This window comes from Varroa destructor, unplaced genomic scaffold (genome assembly GCF_002443255.2).
Source record: "Varroa destructor unplaced genomic scaffold, Vdes_3.0 BEIS01000002.1, whole genome shotgun sequence".
In the NCBI taxonomy this organism is placed as follows: domain Eukaryota; kingdom Metazoa; phylum Arthropoda; class Arachnida; order Mesostigmata; family Varroidae; genus Varroa; species Varroa destructor.
Window position 1 is genome coordinate 4,058,325 of NW_019211455.1, and position 15,292 is coordinate 4,073,616.

The 15,292-nt window shown below is 46.3% G+C and overlaps 1 protein-coding gene and 2 long non-coding RNA genes across 7 annotated transcripts in view; 1 reads left to right on the plus strand and 2 right to left on the minus strand.

Annotated features, from left to right (window-relative positions):
• Nucleotides 1–15,292, plus strand: part of LOC111244196 (uncharacterized) — a 180,161-nt gene that overhangs the window by 57,949 nt on the left and 106,920 nt on the right. The gene's annotated exons all lie outside the window — the stretch shown is intronic.
• On the minus strand, nucleotides 105–3,978 carry LOC147757270 (uncharacterized). The gene is made up of 3 exons (XR_015320530.1): nucleotides 3,717–3,978; nucleotides 738–935; nucleotides 105–377 (listed from the first exon to the last, which is right to left on the minus strand). It is a non-coding gene; the product is annotated as an uncharacterized LOC147757270 (long non-coding RNA).
• Nucleotides 5,861–8,219, minus strand: LOC147757271 (uncharacterized). The gene is made up of 4 exons (XR_015320517.1): nucleotides 7,803–8,219; nucleotides 7,557–7,609; nucleotides 6,461–6,699; nucleotides 5,861–6,358 (listed from the first exon to the last, which is right to left on the minus strand). It is a non-coding gene; the product is annotated as an uncharacterized LOC147757271 (long non-coding RNA).

The following is a 15,292-nucleotide window of genomic DNA, read 5'->3' on the forward strand; positions in this document are numbered from 1 at the left end:
GAAAAGCTCTATCTAAGAAAGGCACACCGTTGTGATCTCTTGTTGTTGTTGCCCGCCGCCGGCGCCGCCGCTAATACTGCCCTCGAACTCAGGGTTCTGCCGTCTTTTGTCAGATGCGTGGCGCACAGTAGCTCGTGTAGCAATGGCGATAAGAAAGCCCGGTGGCATTCTCACGTGTATATATATTGCTTCATCGCTGCGGTACAAAATATGACGAGGCCGCATTTTTAAGATAGTGTCACAGCCAATTAGGGGAAATAAATTAACCCGACAGCTGCTGCGTGCTTTTTCCTCGCTTTCTTCCTGCAGTAAACGTCCAGTTTTGAACTACTGCCATCTCCCTGATCGGCTCAATCCTCCTGAAACGCTCTAAGGCCCTGAACAGCCAGAGACAGCGAAACGTGCCCCGTCGAGTGAACCTGATCTACGCTAGTCTGGTAAATAACCTAAGAAATCATCTAGCGTATCGAAAGACTGTAAAACGCTGGAAAATGACTATTTTCCAGCGTTTTATAGTCTTATAGTTTTATAGCGTGCAGACACTTTGATAAGCACTTGCTAAAGCTGGAGCCTAGACGGAAACCGCACAAGACTAGGACGTACTGACAGACTCAATAACACGTGTCCTGCAGCAGTAGTAGCTGAAAAATCGTTCCTGGACACATGTTACACATAGCATTAGGTCGCATAGTACAACAATTACGTGGCTATAACTTTGACAGTTCTCACAAACTTACCCCCTGCTATGCCGCTTTCAACTCTCTCGCCGCCAGTCGAAAATGTCCCGATTGTTCAATCAAAAAACGACGACGACGACTAATGCCAATGAGTTTTTCTTTATTCTTTGCTATTATTGTTTTGATTGATGTTGCAGCAGTTGCTGATAGTGGCGATGGTACGGCTCAAAAAGAATGGTACAAGTCCTCCAAGGATAGCTGAAACAGTGTGAACTGTTTAAATCGTCGGTCACACGGGAGCTTGGTGCAGGTTTATTTTAGTATATGTAAATCAAAATATTCCGCTGGATAGATGTGAACAGATCATCATCTGTTTTAGCGGCAGTCAAGCAGGTAGACAGGGGTGTCCGAAACGCGATGATGGTGGGGGAGGAGTGGATAGGGGACAAGGAGGACGGGGAGGAGGAGGAGGAGGGGGGATGGCTAAAGCAACATTAGCCAACGTCTGGTGCCGACCGTCAGCAGCAGCAGCAGCAGCTCGTTATCGAGGCGACAACGATACAGCAGTTACATAGGTAGTGTTAGTGATGCCTGTCCCCTTTATAGTCGACACTTGCCTCCATGGCGATGTTTTTGATATGAAAACGATGAAGTGACGAATCGTCGTCGTCGTCGTCGTCGTCGTCGTCGTCGTCGTCGTCGACACCGGGTGCGGTGTCATCATGTGGCGTTGTTAAGCGTTTCTTCCCACTCGGGGGTGAACACTTCGAGGCAACCGAAGAGGAAGCAGTTTCAACAAGCTGGGTGTTAGCAACATCATGGCAGCTCTAGCTAAATAGTTCAGCTCAGTTTGGGGGCACAACTTCTACTTGCAATGAACGAACAGCTAGCCAACGTAACCCGACTCAGCTTCAGGGATTCATCTTCGCAACAGCAGCATACCTGGGCAGTAATCATTCAAGACCGACAATGATGGCGATCAGACCAAAAACTACTCTATCGATGGTGGAAGAGAGTAGGCAGGCAGACAGGCAGGCAGGCAGGCAGGCAGGCAGGCAGGCAGGTAGGTAGGTGCTGCTGCTGCTGCTGCTTTTGCTACCGTACCCCTCACACTGTCGATGGAGGCAAAAGGACGAAGAACAGCGTGAAGAAGGGGGAAGGTGATGCGACGAAGTAAAGTGGCCGAAGTCACCGTCGGTAGCAGCTGAAGATGATGATGTTATGCAGGCGGGACGTTGAGTAAAACGAAGTGTTGCATACTCTTCCGTTCTTTATTTTTTTTCTATTACGTTATCTGTTTCTGTCTTTTTATTTCGACGTCGGCCGTAAAGATCATGATCTTCTCCGAGATGGTCTGTCGATCTGCATGATATGGATTCATGCTTGCTGGGGAACGTGTTACAGACAAGTTACTTCGAACTAAGTTTCGACGATGGTGCTACGGAGAGGACGTCGTTCCACTAGACGATGCGATACGATATGCCATCGTCCCTTACCGCGCCCAGAACGGTGCTAGTGCGAAAGATTGCAAAAACGGCAGTTAGCCAAGAATATGTCGACGGGATAGTTCCTTTGCCGATCGAATATGCCCTTGCTGTACAACAGGGTGTTCGCTTCCAAGCTACTCGTACCAACAGATATGTACAACAGACAGGTGGAGATGCGCGAACATCGATGAGAGACAGGACATCGAATAAGAGAGATGACGCTAAGCTGAGCTCATCGTTCTCACTCTGCTGCTTGCGCCTATCCCTCTTTCGAGAATGCAATAAGCAAACAAAGAAGCAGAACCCGAAACTGAGCTGATTGTAGGCTAGTGTAAATGGGCGACCCTTGCAGTTGTTCCTGCCGTTGCGCCTGCTGATTGGTATGCGCCAATCCCGTCTGCGAATACGAAAAGTCCAAAAACGCTGTTGCGGCGCTATCGCCATGGGCGCCATGTTTTGTTGTTATTGACATCGAGCGCTCTCCGTGCCTATGTTCCGGACGCCTTAGGGCCAATGCGCCTCGCGGAGAAGATGCGTTGATCAATCGTAACCGGCGTATTTGCACCGGTAACGTCATTGGTTTTTCGAGCGCGGAGGTGCGTCTGTGTGTCTCCGCCATTATGTATTCGGGTCAGCGAATGCAGGAGATGAGGCGACTGCAGCAGCGAGCACGCGCAGTAGCAGCGACATCAGCACAGATTGATGGTAAATTGGAGACGGCCCCGCTGTTTGCTCTACTACTTCAGGTAACTTGAGCGAAGGCTATTACTAGGCTCCTTTTCGGATCGAGCAAACGGACTGAATGTAAATAAAGGCAAGGGTTGAGAGTGGGTGGATGGTCTAGCGGTCGGTCGGTCGTTCATTCATCCATTCATTCGTTCTGTAGGTGTAACTGATGAAATGATGTTGCCGCTTGGCTGAGTGATAAAGATCAAATGGTGATGAACGGGAAAAAGAAAAGTCGTAGTTCAACGAGCCAATCTGAACTGGTTATGACTCCTATGAGATAAAGCCACCTTGATGCCGCAGCCTGCGGTGGCTTTACGAGCATTTTGAACCGCTGAGTTCGTAGGAGTCGAAAAAAATAGTCGCCGTAACCGTAGCGTTCGAAATCGGCGTGGTTTTATACCATCGCTATCTAGATAGTTGCAAAAAACGGAGAAGTGTCTAATTCTTAACAAGACTCTGACACGGGGACGGGTATCCTCCGCTCTCTTTATCTAACATCCTGAATGAAATAAACCGACTTTCCGATAACCATATCGAAATATTCGAGAAATTGCCCACACTGTGACCGGGCGGTGCAGTAACGGGTACAGGGGCTAAGTAAGGAAACACCCCCCGCGATTGGCCCGCGGCTCAAATGATCAATGTTTATATATATAAAGTCGAAATACGCCAACGAAACGAAGGCAACCTCTGAGGACTAGACACAGACGTGTATTATATAATTGAACGAGTTTGGAATATAGCAGATAAGAATGTTTCGAATAGTAAATGCAGGAGATACCATTGGAAAATGGCCAATTGTGGTCATAAAGCTAAGACGAACCATAACAACGATGATGGCGGCAGTAATTACGGACTCTGCAGGGACGATGCTGTAGCCAAAATCTCGCGGTAAGATCTATTATTGCTTAACACTTTCAGCTGATCTATCAAGTGACGAGGATAACAATTCAACTGCGCAAATTGATCCACCGATCATCCGATAAATTGTCAATACTTTCCTACTGAACGTCAACGCCCTTAACGGAGCCTGATATTCCTGCTAATCGTGCTGTTGAATACTTCGTTATCGTCACAAAACGATCTTAGCTAACTCTTGTAAACTGATAGATGTTGATTGGTAGTGGTCTTGAAAGGGGGCTTCATCTTCATAAAAGTAGCTCGAGACGAATACAAACGCAACGTAGAAATCGGTGGTAACGTGACGAGGGCCTGTCGTTGTTATCGTATATTAATGCTTGCACTGCACAAATGACTGCCCCACAAATCCTATTCCATTCGACGATTGGTATTCATAGTGACAGACGATGAGTGCCTTACGAGGACTGGCCGCATAATATCGTTGTTTTTTTTTTATATCACAGCTTACCGTCTTATTTTTATACTACTCAATTGAAGGGTGACATTGAAAACAGATGCTACAAACTTTTTTCATTTTTCTTTATTAGCGTTTTGTCAATCTTTGCCTTTCTGCCACGCCTGATTCCGCCATACAGTCCAGGAACCTGCATCTAGGCTGATCGAGCCGATAGGGCCACGCAGAACCTCAGAGCTGTGTCTCTCATAAAAAGTCAGCTGGGTAACCCTAGTTGTTACAGGAGAGCTTTGCCTCCATTCATCTAGAAGATGTTTAATCTCACGGTAGTTCAGGCATTTGCTCAGTGTGAACGAAAGCCAACGAGTTGGCCTTCAGAATGTTCGTGTCTACTCCGATGCTATCCGTCGTAACCTAATAGTCGTTGCTGTGGCATTGATAGGAGCTGCAACGTTTTTTGCCTGTCATCTGTTTTTTCGGAGAGCCCATTAACAGGTCAGTGTCAAGAAACATTCTCGGCATCAAACCCTTCAAGGGGAGTATTTCGCTCGTAGCACGCCAAGATCGTCTTTAGAAGTTTTTAATATTGAATGCTTAGTACTATTGTTGTTGTCACTGCTTCTGCTGTCAACAATATCACCTGTACAAGGCTTGTTTATTTTTTTTTAAGTTTAATTGACCTGTTCCTGCCAGTGTTCCAATGTGGTAGTGGTCATAGGCGCGGCTGCCACCATGTTCATTAGCGGCCTGCAGACGACTCACTGTCATCGTGATAATCATCGTCATCATCATTATTGTTATGGCAAGATTAAACTACTGGCTACTACAGTGTAGAGCTTTACTGTATTTACGCTGGTAGCAGTGATCAGAACAGACTTCTGTCACATGAAAAAGAGGGTGAATGTGCTGCTGTTAGCGTTGCCACCGAAAGCGTCTGCTACCTGGCCTGCGCCCAAAAGCAGAACAAAAGGAAGAGAAGGAGTTAGCATTATTTTCGCTGTCGTTTCATGGACCACCCGAGCGGTACAGGAAAAAACTTGTTTTTCCCGCGTTCGTTTTCTCTTTATTCCATGCTCTATCCCCCTTTCGGCCTCCTGTTTCCTGTGGCTTCTCTACAATGCCTTGTGATATCCTGGTAACATATGCCGCAGTGCTCAGGAACCGAGACTATATAATGCGACCAAACTACATCCACGGCACGACAAGCAGCACCATAGCTGCTACTGCTACCACAATATAGGACAGCGGCAGCTCGAGCTGGCACCACGCCATGCGTAGTAACGATTCTTAGCCGGAACTGAGAAAACGAAATAGAGAGCGCTCTGCGACTTTTCCTCGTTAAGATGGAACGTCCAGGCAAGTCAAGAATATAAAAGGGGCGAAGGAGAAAATAGGGACTTGAAAAAGTCTAGCACAGTTTAGAGCTTTCTCTATATATATATGGTGTATCTGTTCTGCCAAAATCACCTATCGTACTCACCGGTGCTACTCGACACAACCAGCAGCAAAGATCGAATATTGCTGCTTGCTTCGAAAAGCCGTGCTCGAGAAATTTTCCAGATCTTGGCCCAAGAGTGCGCCTGTGTCTACCTACCTACCTGCTTGTGTGTGATTACTCCGTCTACAAAAGATACCAGCGAAAACGCACCATCGAGCGGACATCATCGATTTATTTCTAGCTTTCGCGTTTGACGCCACCCAGCGCAAAAGCAAAACGGCGTTCGCGACGAATTCAAGGTGGATGCAGCTAGAAAAGCTGTACGACCATCACTACGACAACGACACGGTCTCTTACAAGCACACCGAACATAACAAGAAAAGTTCTTCGCGACAGACGGGGTAAACGCTAGAAATGGGCGAAACAAGCACGAAAATCAAGAAACTTGCTTGGATGGTCGCGTTTCTTTGGTGTAACCCAAGCGCGTGCGCACGATTTACTACGATTTGCCTCCAACTGGAGTAGTTTTGAAGGACGTCTAGGGGAGGATGTCTGTTGAAACGATCTTGCCTGCTCAATCCTTGAAGAGCACAAGCCGCAATCCATTCGTTATCCGACGAAAGACAAATGAGCTTGAAAACAGGGCACAGCACGGTGTACACGGGCGCCAGCCGAGCTCCTAGCGACGGGTCTCCACGATTCGTGACATCACCTAGCATTAGAGCCCGTACAAATACAACCCATTGTATTTTTCCAAGTGTTTTCCCGTTCGAGTGGTATGAAATAGGTTTCAACTCGACTATGTGACACTCACCACAGTAACTGATCGCCACCGTCTTAGTGAATTACTGCGAACACGCCGGTCGAAATGTCTAGTAGTTGTCTCTCCGTGTGTAGCTCACGGCATTGTTTATTGTATGTGGTGACCTCCCACCCCATAAGACGCATGCACCTATACAGCGCAGACGGAAGCCACATCCATTTTCGGGTCAATGCCGGAAGCACTGGCTGACTCAGGTCGATTGTAATAGGCCATCACGTGAAATTCTGAAGCTGTGTGAAAACAATCGCAAAATTCAAATTTTTTTTATAGCGAAACACTAAAATATGTGATATCAACCACTTGTACCGCCAGCTCAATATACTTATATTAATAGATATAATCGTGATTTTTCGTACATGAAACTGTTCTCTGTTGTCGAGACTGTGTACGTATGCGCGATTTGTTTAGACTTTGTGCTACGTTGCACAAAGTCTAAACAAATCTGTGTATTTGCAATATTTTTACAATTCACGGTAGGTCGCTAAGTAAACAATTGTCCCAGTTAACCTCGTCAAATATATATTAACAGAGCTGCTTCTGTCTAGTAATAGATGTTAGGTGTATTTTACCATTTTGTTATATTACGAATAGCGCAGGGAAGTAATAATGCGAAGAAAAAGCGTGTTGTCTGAAACAATGCAAACCGCGACCTCTATGAGAGATTTATGGCGTTCATATATCGTATACGTTAGATAGTATCTGCGAATCTGAGTTGAACGTCAAGTGATCTAAACGAGACTGGTCTTCTGTTAATTAAAGCTATTTGGTAGCATAATAATAATAATAATAAACTTTCGAAGATTTCAAGCGTTCGCTGCCAGATTTGTGCACCTTCAGCTATAAAAGTAGGGACGTGCTCAGATCTGGCACTAAAGGCAAAAGCACTTTTACTGTTGTTATTTAAATCAGGGAGTTAGTTCACACAAGCTGTATCTAGCTCGAGAAGCTAAAAACAGGACATCCGTTTAAGATCTATAAAGCGTTACAAAAGTTTGCAAAAGCTGCTTTTTCAAAACTCAGATATCCTGAAGTCTACTAAGCCAACTATTATAGCTAGCGCCAATGCAGGTATGGGTTCTCCACCGACCTTGGGCTGTTGATATACTGCCGCACGCTGATATTGTCCGTATCTGTCTTTGTCTGAAATATTCGAATCGACAATTTAATTAATGGGCCAGCAAGGTGGACTCGGCTTTATAACTGTGACATAACGTGAATTCGCTGCGCCCAACGGTTGTTCCACGGTACTCGTAGCGCTGGAATCCAGGCTGTGACCAGTAAGCTGCAACAAAATCACTACGAGATGACGAAGAGAAAAGGATAAATTCCGCACCTCACTGGCTCTAGCAGTTGAGGCAGAGCCCATAAGTCTGTGTCTCGCGAGAGTGACATATATCTGCCGCCGTTCATAGTATTCCCGCCAGTCAATAAAGACATGGTACTATTAGACAGTTACATCTTAGGCTCACGAGAAGATGGGGACAACGATTGCCAGCTGTATAGAATAGATATTAGATATCGAAAAGCAACTAGCTTTCGCAGGCCTGAAAGCGTCAGGCCTATTTCGCTGTCAACCTGGGTGGCATGGACACCGCTATCCACCGCCGCAGTCTGCTGTTTACCCTGACGGCACCAACATTAGGTAAACTCAAGGTAACGAAAAACTAGAAAAATGCTTGTTTACTTTTGCTACTTTTCAATATCATTATCGTCGTAAGTTCGTCTGCTAACTCGTCTGCTTCATGTTAGCGGCGTAAGCGGCGGTGACAACTGTTTGATATCGAGGAAGAGGACTATTATACCGAATAGACAAAGCTGCGTTTTGGCCCCCTACTCAGACAAAGAACTTTACATATCGCGCTATACTTGGCAGTAGATGGCAGTAGGCTAAGTAGCAATAGATGATTCAACAAAATTTTTTGTATTTGAGAGAGAGAGTACAATATAAATTGATGTTTATACCTGTTTAATCGCGTTATATTAAAAAGATGCACGCTTACTTTGGGCTTTAATAAAGCCTCAAATAATTCTCCTTTACGGGAACCTTCAATCAGGTGCCACAGATCCAAGGAGTCCATATCAATCCAAAATGCCAACTTGGTATAGTGTAATTGCCGGCGCCAATATATGCCTGCGTAGTATATATATGTATATATAAAAGGAAGATAAGGAAAACTAGTTTTATTGAATCGTTCAACATTGTGTGCGAGTTTTAGTTGTTTGCCCGAGGTCTCGTAACGGCCCTCGAAACGATTGAAAAAAGGTGCGCAGAGGCAACTAGACAGCTAGCTAGTTCTCGCTGCCGCAGTTATCTGGCCGCTGATCTTGTTCGTAGTAGTCGTTGTGGTGGTGGGGTTGACGCTTATTCATTGGTTCGACCGAATGAGTGATATTTGAATGTGCGGAAGACTTATAGCCTTATTGTTTCTGCCATCGACCTACAACGCGCCGCTGGCAATGGTATGAGTAGGTAGTATTTACCGGAATTCAGCAACGGCCAGACAAACACTAAAGGATGGGCACATAAGCAAGTGATCAGTCGAGCTTCTTGCTCTTTATCAAACGCAGCGAAGCAACTGTTAAGTCTAGCTTGTTTACCAAGTATAAGGTTCTACGCTACTGACATTTTCTACTATTTGTCACCAGAAATGCTACGGTGAACGCTCTACTAATAGCGAGAGCAGGAGCGCGAGGACCGGCACCTTACTCACACGCATTTGAAGACTTCAGATTCGGTCGGGCTTAGCTCCTCCCCCATCTTCTCTTCACGGTCAACTATAACCATTAATACATGTGATACGTTTGCTATAGTATGAGGAGCTGCAGTCGATAAACAGACGGATTGATAGGCCCAGAGAAAAAGGCTTTAGGAGAGGGAAAGGCTTACCCAACGTTTTCGTTTTTTTTGTCAACTGAGGAAACAGATAACCTGACGGCACCGTACATTTGCTCTTGTAATGATTGCATGTTGTTTTCATATGATCCTTTATGACAAGATAGAGAGTTTGCGTTGCTTGGCCCCAAATCCTAGGTACCGAACTGAAGCTGACGAAAAGCTGACTCAGCGACGATTCATGTCACAGCCACCGCACCATGGTGAACGATCATGCTCAATCTACAATCTGTTTGCATGGATACCTGTTTTCAGCCTGTTTATAGGTTCGTCGAACCTACTTCTCTTTCTTCTAGTTGTATATCTGCTGTAGATAATATTCCTAAACTATATTAATAGTGCGTCAATTATTTAGATTGGTGGCTTCTCCTGAGGCTTACTACTGTAGCTATGGTGGGAAGCTGCCAGTCGCTGGGCTCTCCTGCCGTAAGGAGCTGGAATCGCCGAGTCGCTACCTGGGGACGTTGAAACTTTGACTCTAATTCCAAGTAAGCCAGCGACCTCATTCAACTGAAGGGCAGTCAAAACCACTAGTATGGGTAATTACTAGCCACCACAACCGACCACTGCCACTCTGTATATAAACTGAACCGCGATCCGCGTTCGGTTCCCATAGGGATGCTGGCAAAGATGGCGGTGGCGACAATGGTAATATGGTCGACCGTACCCCCTGCGTTGACCACTCTACACTCGCTGCAGGCTGCCTGTTGCCGTTACGTTGACGCCGCTTTTTCGGATCTCAACTATGACGGCGACAACGACGAAAACGAGACATTTCGTGGTCGCTCTTTGCTTCGGGAGCCAAGAACTGCTCGTCCAGCGGCTTTGGATGTTGCTGTTCCGTTAATGGTTCTTTTTCGGTGGCTGAGAAACCCCACGCTGCGACGTCCGCTGCTGTTCTTAGTGCATCGTTCTACCGACATCGAAATTATATATACGCACGCAGACAGATACACACTCTTTACGATATATCAGCTACAACACAGCGCCCGAATCGTAGAGAGTGAACGGAGCACATAACCACAATATCTAGAATTATTACAATTTCTTCCGCCATGGCCTCTCCAATTATTACGACTTGGACCGGCCAAGTTACGCAAACACAAAGAAAATCAATGGCATAACAAAGCATTATGATTTCAGGCAAGAGACTTTAAGCAAATCGAGATGCAGCCTAACGAGCTAGATGAATCAACGATGGCTATGGGCTTTATCTTGAGGGTAACATTAATTTTTGTAGAAAGGGGAGAAATACACAATGCCGTTTTGGCTTTAGCTCGGTCGCCCAGAAGTAGACTCTCCTAACAGCCACCGATGTTTGAGCGTGTAATAATATTAAACTGAGTTTTCTATAGAGAGATTGTTGTCATCATTTTTTCCCTCAGATTTTATACGCACATGAGGGTCATATCAAATGGATGATGGTCTTTCTGTGAGACGACAGCTGTTATAATTCCGCTTATCCGTGCTATCGACGCTAATATATACGTGTGTGCGTGTGAGCGTTGGCTCTTGGGTACTTCGAAAGTATTGTGTAGTATGACGAAACTGGTCCTGTCCAACCGAGGATGAAGTTACGATAATAATGGATTAAGTAACTTGCAACAGTGATAAGACAGTCAACCACCATCTACAAACCCACCATCCAACCCCCCTTTCACTACATTAAATGCATTATATAGCATTTGGATTAAAATTTCAATGCGATCTATCTATTACGATCGACACTAGTCCGATTAAAAAAACTAATAGAAGTGTTATGGGGCGAGGAAGGTAAAGTCAAGGAGAAAAATAATCTAGAGCTAATAGATTTGACATCTTGCCGCCATCCGAGTAGCGTGCTAGTATTAGATCGCTTACTGTCCAGCAATTGGGTGACCGCTGTGACACGACGTGCGCTGAGCAAAATAATTGCCCGGCTGAATAGGACATGACATACTTACTTCGTGATCGTCGTACGCGTGCCGCCGAATCAACAATCAGCAGCGGCGCGGAAAAGCACGCAACTAAGAACTGAGGGGACTCGAAAGTTGATAACTGTCTAAATTCGATTTTTTGAGCTGGGAAATGCTTCGGGGGCGTCTGGTTTCTGTTGTCAGCCGACCACCAGGCGTCGGCCAACAAAACGTTAGAACGCTTTGTTACAAATTACCCTGAGCATATCGAAATCTGCCATGAGTCCTGAGAGACCTGATCGCCACATTAATCGATCGCTCTGTCTGTACGTCCGTCCACTCAAGTGAAGAAAGCGCGCGCATGCTTACCTATCTGTCTTCCAATCAGAATCAGGACGTTTCAATACGAGAGTTCAGCACTTTGGAATCCCTGAGCGTCCGATAAACTGTGCCACTGCTGATTCGGACCCTACTCGATGTTAATGCTGCAGGTAGTGCCAACATGATGAGCATCATGACTGTGGCGGTGACGATGGTCATTATCATTATCATCGTTGTAAAGAAGATCATGGTGAAGGTTGTGAGCAGCATAATGAAGAATCCCTCAAATGAACTGATCAGCTTGAAAGCCCAAAACCCTGGCTAAAATTGCTCGCAGTTAAATGGTATGCAATCATCAGCGGCCGATGCAAAACAACGATAGCAACTTCGAGAGAAGTACGCTGCGATGATACGGAACGACACTTTTCTATTTAAAACAAACCGCCGTTGATTGCATTTTCCCGATAGCACGTACGCTTAGTTAGAACTGAGCACTAGGCGAAAAGTTTAAGCCAAGATTCACTATAAAGCGGTCCAATATTTATGTCTATACTCTCAGCCAATATTCTAGATAAAGCTAAACCATCATGTGTACATAGACTGGTGTTCCATAGAGTAGGAGATCGCCCAAACAGAAGCTCTTCGCATCTCTTGAGTCCCTACATGTCAGCGATTTTCAAGTAGTAACCGTCGGGTTATGATTTGTGCCGACGTAATTAAAATATGACCGTCATGACGTGTGCGGATAACAGCGCGGCGTTTATCAATTGTATTAATGATAGCGTATTCGCCGGCTAATCACTGTGTCCGCGAGGTCTAAACTGGTACGTTCGCCATACCTTGCGTGCACCATGCAGAATACAGATCCAGATGGCGCTCGCGCAGAGAACGGAAAGCAATTCTAAGAGCAACGTCCAATCTAGCAGACGACAAGTTCCGACGATGCCTCAGCTGGCAGTACTTCGGCAGCCAAAGTGGCAGCTGCAACTTTCGGAGGTTCCCTGTTCCTGTGGTCGACCATTGACCAGTATACAAGTCGCTTGTAGCCATGGTAATAGTAGCGGCGATGATGGCGTAACCGAAAGCCAACAGAATTCACAATGAGCAGAGGCAAATAGCTGTCATGACAGCGGGTCAACCGCGAATGAGGGCGTGGTAACGGTGGTTATGGACGGCGGGCGGTGATGGCTACGGTCCGTCGTTTAAGAAATGCTCCTCCGAACGGCTCGTAATAGTAGCGATAGATGGGGCCGGTGGTGGCTCATGGAGTCGAGTGGAGCACTAGAGCAGCAGCAACATCAGCAGAATAATCTGAAGTGCAGGGTCATCACTCGAAGAAAAGGCGTTGCGCGGCCGCAGCTCCTCTCGCTGCTGCTAATGCTGTCGGCGCGGATACTATGTCGATACGTTCACTGCTGCTGCTGCTGCTGCCGCTGCCGCCGCCGCCACCACCTAAAGACCAATATGCAGTAGCGCGCGCGCAAGAGGGTGGTCTTCGTCTTTGGTCGAACTACATCGTTTCGAAAAAAAAAAACCAAAATGAAGTGGAAACCACTCCACTCTATGTAATTCTCTTTTTTGAGGGGCAGAACGACGCCTTGCATCAGACAGCCGGGCAACAAGCAATTGTTGATGCTCTTCGTTGACGCTTCATGAAATGCCAGTGACGCAAAAGGAGCAAATGGCCAGGCACTAGCCAAGAGAGGTATCGTGCCGCCATTGTCATCAATAAACATAACCGCAGTGGATTGTGCGTCCGTATCCTCATTGAAGTGCAATGTCGTCTATTTGTGACGGACATTGCCATCGTCTCCGGCTGGCTCGCCGACTGGATCACTGGTGTTTTTAGTGAATTGAATTGAGGAATATGTATGCAGACTTCTACGTTGAAGATAGTTTCGGCACTTTGATATCGGTTGGCAGCACGGGATGAAAAGGGAGAGCATGGCGAACTGCGATGATGCTACATGTGAGTCTGATGTACTAATCAGCGGTGGTCGTCCTATCAAGAAATGTCTGCCTAGCGAAATTAGCATGCACCCGCCCGCAAAGGTTGCTTAGCTATCCTGCGCCGTCTATGGCATTCTCTTTCTTAATTTTTGACCTTCCATGTTTGACTTTCACAGCTGAAGTTTCTATCTTACTTAACGTCTGACATGGAGCGCTTCTGTTACCTGGCTACCGACTGATACGCGAGTTTCCATTCCCAGTAAGACATGCTAGGTAGCAATGCTGGCACAATTGCTTGGCGGGGCGAGCGAATGCTGGGGTAATCGGCTATGGCAGAATTCGCTGCGGGATCCCACCTCCGTTCTAACGGCACCCAGGATGAGGTAGGCTCGTTTCTGCCAAGTTTGATGCTTTTATCTGCATGATTACGGTGACCTGCTTCATCATTTAAATTTACAGATATTCGGCTTCACGTAATGAGTTCCGGTTTACGGAAAACGCCAGACTCGACGGGACAGCAAAAAAGAGACAGCCGGGTAAATGGAAAAGAGATTTCGCTATTTAAATATAACAAATTGGCGTCAACAAACGGTGATGATATGATACGATAAAAATGTATACATAAACAATGGCCTGCAGCTGTTGAGTGTCGCACCGCTTGTGTCAATGATTGAAGCAGTGAAGATAGGCAAACGACGTCCAGATATACTGCTTGAAAAACGTACGACTAAGAGAGGGATTGGGCCCTAGCAGAGGGGTGTCCGGCTGACTTCTTACGTTTTTCTTGTCTTATCGGTCGGCTTGCAGTCTAGAACCTACTGACATCGGGAGAGCACCACTAGCCAAAATTTCGTCAACTTTGTTGGGTTGCGTGTGTATGTTTGTGTATGTGTGCATTTAATAAGTAGACGATGGTAGTGTTGATGATGATGCAACTTGCTCGTCAGTCGTCCAGTGCTGTGACCATAGCAACAGTTCCTACTATAAGCGTTGTCACTGCGGACGGCGTCGACGATATATAGATGGTATGTATGCATGAGGTTCTGCTAACCGACGAAAAAACAATATGGTAGCCATACCAAACGACGCCAGGCCCGCCACATCAATCTTGTGACAGTCGCTGCCGGCGCCTTGACCGCCGACGCCGGGAGCGTTCCCAGGGCGACCACAGCGACGATCACGAGAATGAATGCGCCGAGTGACCGACTTAAAATCGTAAAATCATATCGGACACAGCGCATCTGCATTTGGCCGTTTATATATATATATATACTACGTTGCGGTGTTGTAGCCCTCACTGCGACTAGTGCTTTCATCTCCTCCGATCCCATGCTTTCGTCTCGATAGATATGTATAGATGAGCGTCTGCTACAGCTTGTTTGTGTTCCCATTTGTGCTATGTCTTCCCGCGCGATGGCGTTGAGTCTGCCGCTTTGCCATTCGTGTTTGGTTAAACGGACACACACAAAGCTAGGAACTCGGCCATAGCGCCAACATTAACTATGTCGCTGTTGCAATGGCGACCGCAGCTGATACCAGCGATGTTGTCCAGTGCTACGCGCTCAAAGTTCGTTTTCGTTCCTAGCTAATAAATATATATAAGGCAGACAAGTGACGCGATGCAATTGGCTATACGCTGGCGGCTGGCCTACCAAGTCAGCCTGGCTTAACTCGCCTCTCTCTATTCCATTCTGTAATGATAAACGTTAAGAAATTGCAACAGCGGGAGACACTTCGTATTGCCCTGTCTTCAGTCATCAATCC